General features: G+C 36.7%; 1 pseudogene; it reads right to left on the reverse strand.

Moving 5' to 3' along the window:
- Nucleotides 1–3,623: 3,623 nt before the first annotated feature.
- Nucleotides 3,624–4,219, reverse strand: LOC125779496 (uncharacterized; annotated as a pseudogene).
- Between the last annotated feature and the right edge of the window lie 934 nt (nucleotides 4,220–5,153).

Consider the following 5,153-nt stretch of genomic DNA (forward strand, 5'->3'; position numbering starts at 1 on the left):
TTTTGCCAAAATATGTTCGCACAGTTCAATGAAATTTCATTTCACACTAAATTCGTCAAGTAATTATAGCGGTTTACTTCTGGCATCCCGCCTTTTCTGAAATCAGCTGACCGAAATTCCCTGATCTCCTTCGCTGTCAAATAATCAGGGAACGCGTTTGAGGAAAAAATGAGAGCCAATGCGAGAGTCTCGTATCATATTATCCATGACTGAACTGAATTCAATGTACAATGTAATAAGTAATTTACGGTTACAGTTAGGAATCTATGATACAGATAATATCATTTAGAAGGTTGCCATACTAATAATATTAAGATTACAACTTCAACGCTTCTTCTTAAGCTTATATATATACTTTTTAACAAAACTTTAATTTAATCCAAGTATTTTTACAAAATTACAGTGCTTTTGCCTAGACAAAGACTTTGTTAAGATATCGGCAACATTCTTATCTGTGGATACATATTTCAAATTGATTTCATTATTTTCAACTTTTTCACGAATGAAGTGATACTTAATATCTATGTGTTTTGCACGCTTGTGGTAAATTGGATTGCGAGCGATATGTTGTGCGCTTATGTTATCACCGTATAGCGTTATTGGTGTTGAGCTTGACCAGCCTATCTCACTTAATAGTCTGCTAAGGTATATTGCCTCTTTTGCTTCCATTGCTAAGGCTACATATTCAGCCTCAGTGCTGCTTAAAGCTGTGATTTTCAGCTTCGTTGAGGAACATGAAAAAGAACTACCTCCTAAGTAAAAAGCGTACCCTGCGTACGACTTTCTGTTAGACGAATCATTTGCCCAATCAGCGTCGGCGAACCCCTTTACGTCTTCACCAGTCTTGCAATATTCAGTGGACATGTCGATGGTGCTCGATAAATAACGTAGTATATGCTTAGCTGCTGTCTCGTGTACAATGTGCGGATCTGTATTGTGCCTGGAAAGTTTGCTTACTGCGTGCAAAATATCTCGCCTACTCAAGACCGATGAGAAGAACCGATTAGTGATTGATATTCAGTACAATTTACCTTCACACAATTTTTGTCTGTGCATCCAACTTGGAACCCAGGATCAAGTGGTGTTGCTACTGCCCTGCAATTTTGCATACCAAATGAATCGAGAACTGCTCTGATGTACTTCTTCTGGTGCAAAGAAATCGCACCTTTTTCACCTTTTCGTTGTATTTCCAGCCCTATGAAATAACTTACAGTACCGTAATCGTGCATCTGGAACTTTGCTGCTCTCTTCTTCTTAATTTCTGCTATTTAATTTTTGCTGGGACATATGATGATCAAATCATCAACGTAGACTGCTATATAACTATACTACTGATTGTTGTTGTTCACGTACAAACATGGCGCATGTTTACACCTTTTGAACCCGATGCTGGTTAAAACTGCATCTAACGTGCTATTCCAAACACGGCCGGATTGTTTCAATCAATAAATTGCTTTCTGTAGCTTTAACACCTTTTCTGGATACTTCTTGCTGATAAAGCCCTCTGGTTGTTTCATGAAAATATTTTCTTCAAGTTTGCTGTTCAAATACGCGTTCGATATGTCAATATGATGCATGTACTGCTGTTTTTCTGCAGCTATCGCAAAAAGCATGCGTATCGTCTCGTAACGTATAACTGGAGAGAACGTCTCCCAGTAGTTGACACCTAATTGTTTAAACTTATAGATATTTCCGCTGGCGTCTCGCTTGATTCGATAAATCCATTTTGAACCAATGGCTTTTTGTCCCTTCGGTAAATCAACTAATAACCATGTATTATTGGCTATAAGAGCATCATATTCCAACTGCATGGATTTTCGCCATTCAACTGCATGTTGACCACTCAATGCTTCCGTTGGACTTCGAGGCGTTTCATCATCTTCTGTAGAGTTTACATTTAAAAGTTGAAACTGCTTCTTTGGCCTGCTTGGTTGACCTGTTCGAATATGTTTTGGTCTACCACGCCCACGTTTTGGTAACTCATCTTGTTCTGAACTTATTGCACTCTGCTCTGCTTCAGAATCACTTGTTGTGGCAAACTCGTCTTCCTCATCGTCGAAGTCGCTCTCACCTATATTTTCAGTTGCTGACTGCTAATTTTTTGGAGACTTAAGGCGAATGATGTTTGTCGCGAAGTCACCATTGCATTGTGATGAACTGAATTTCTGAAGTGATGCTCGTATTAAACTCGCCTTCAATGAATTTAACGTCGCGCATTTCTACTATAATACGCCGCTGTTGATCATATAAACGATATGCTTTTGCTGTATTGGAGTAACCAACAAAAATGTACTCCTTGCCTTTCGCATCGAATTTGCCTTTGTTTGTTTTGTCTAGTGCAAATGCACGTGACCCTAAAAAACGTAGATGCTTTACTGATGGTTTACGCTGCTTCCACATCTCAAATGGAGTACGAGAATTCAATGCCTTCGTTGGGCAACTATTTCGTAAATACACTGTGGTTTGTACCGCTTCAGCCCACAAAAATTGACCAAGATTTGCGTGAATTAATAAACTTTTGGCCATTTCGACTATGGTTCGGTTGGCTCGCTCCGCAACACCATTTTGCTGGGGTGTATACGGGACAGTCAACTCCCTCTTTATACCACAACTTTTCAAAAAATTATCAAATTCACTGTTAATATATTCTTTACCATTATCACTTCGTATCGCTTTTATCTTACAGTCCATTTGACATTCAACAAAGCTTTTAAAATTTCTAAATTTTTTAAAAACTTCAATTTTGGCTTTCATAAAGTATACAGATGTCTTTCTAGAAAAATCGTCTATAAATGTGACAAAAAGTCGATTACCACCCAGCGATTTAACATTCATAGGCCCACACACATCTGTATGCACAAGTTCAAGTACTTTCTTCGTTGAACGCTCAGGCTTTTGTACATATGGTAATGCAGAAATTTTCGCTTTATCGCACGTATGGCAATTTACTTGTTTTGGTATACCCTTTAATTTTATACCATGAACTAATTCTTTTTCACTGAGTTCATGTAAATTTTTAAAATTCAAGTGACCGTATCTGTTGTGTCACATTGTAACTTGCGAGTTAGTTAACATATTTACAACACCAACAACTCTTTTTTCAATATATAAATATAAGTTATTTATTCGTTTTGCTTTTAACACTAATTGTTTTTCTTTATTTCTCACTAAAGCCGTTTCTTTTTCGAACACAGTGGAATTTCCGAACTGCGCTGCTTTACTCACTGACAAAAAATTCATGCGTAGCGCTGGTACATATAAAACGTTTTGTAATTCTATTTTGCGTTTTTCACTTTGCAGTAATACAGTACCTATACCGTATGATTCAACATATTGATTGATAAACAAACTTTTACTCGTATTACAGCACATATGAGAAGTAGCGCCGTTGTCGATGCACCAAATGTTTTTCTTCTGCTTCTCGTCAATGCTTCCAAACATTAAGCAGTTTGATGTTTCTTCATATGAATTTTGTTTATTGGTTACTTTGTTTTAACTTCGGCATTCACTTGCCCGATGACCCGATCGTTGACAATTGAAGCATTTCCCCTTAAATTTAAATTTCTTTTGCTTCTTCACTTCTTCCGTTGCATCGCTTTGCCAATCGTGTGTTCTAACGGTGCTTAGTTGCTTTTGCGCTGAATATGTGTTTTTGTTTGCACTGCTTGCATGTCCTCTCTTTCATTTCGTTCTTGCCTACGCGTGCCTTCTTCAAAAATTTTAGCTTTGACTGTGTCAAAAGTTGGCAATTCGTCGCGAGTCTCAATTGCTACAACAAAAGTTTCCCACGAGCTAGGAAGACTTGACAACAACATTATGACTTTCAAATCATTCATTATTTGTATGTTTAATTCCGCTAGTTTGTTGACCGTTTCGACAAACAACTGTACATACTGAATCACGCTATCATTTTGCTGCATATTCAAACGCAACAACTTTTGATATAACTACACTTTTCTTATTGGACCAACTGGCATATGAATTTGCTTCAATTTTAGCCATGCTTCTGATGCCGTTTTGCATGATTTTATATGCAATAATTGCGTCGGTTTCACATTAAGGAACAAACATGCCAACGCTTTTTGGTCTGCTGTGTTCCATTTTTGCACATCTTGAGGCGTTGCCTCTTCTGGTTTTTTATTAGCACACTGCGCACAGATACCGACCAGACGTCGTAATTATCTTCTGCAAGTTTTTCGATTTGCAGAGACAAACTCATTTTAAAAACTTATTTAAAAACCGCGCACATACGAAATTGAAAATTCACTACAGTTAATATCTGCCGTTACAACAAATGGTGCCCTATGTGTTCTGACCTGGGCCCATAACCATTGTTGCAGAGCACCACTGATAATAAAACGCAATGTTTATGGTTTAAAGGTTTAATAAGAACTGAACTGAATTCAATGTATGTACAATGTAATAAGTAATTTACGGTTACAGTTAGGAATCTATGATACAGATAATATCATTTAGAAGGTTGCCATATTAATAATATTAAGATTACAACTTCAACAACACACATTCTGTGACTTTTCTCACAAAATCCATAACTTGTTGTTTAATCAAGCTGCGTAACATTGAAAAAATGTAGAAAAACCGCAAATAAATGATTTTCAACACAATATAAATTCAACTTTCTTTTCATTTCAAAACACATAATTTCACGCAGGACAACGCCTGCGGGGTCAGCTAGTAGTGTATAAAAGTGCTGGAGTAAAACAGAAGGGGGGAGTCTCACATCACTTAAGGGGTTAGGGGTTGTCAGAGGCACGAAAAAATGAGAGTTTTCAGTATTTTTTTTGCTACTAAATCATGTTATTTTACAAAAGTAGTAATATGGCTATTATAGGATGTGTTGACTTGAAGTCACGAAAATTTCAAAAACAAAAAAGCAAATTCCAAAGTTATAGTTGTTTGTGTTGACCCTCTTCCAAAAAAAGGTACTTGCGGTGACAAGCATAAGTCCTTGGAGATTCATCTAAAAACAATCGGAGGAAAAAAATTTGTTTTATAAATAGATAATCCCGGGCCTGATTGAAGGATTTTATTTTTTCAAAATTAACAAAATGGCGGCCTCAGGAAATTTTTTTCTAAATTTTTGCGAAAAAATCAACAGTTAATTGGTCTTAAAAAATTGATAATGCAATAAA

The sequence above is a fragment of the Bactrocera dorsalis genome, chromosome 6 (genome assembly GCF_023373825.1).
Source record: "Bactrocera dorsalis isolate Fly_Bdor chromosome 6, ASM2337382v1, whole genome shotgun sequence".
Taxonomy (NCBI): Eukaryota; Metazoa; Arthropoda; class Insecta; order Diptera; family Tephritidae; genus Bactrocera; species Bactrocera dorsalis.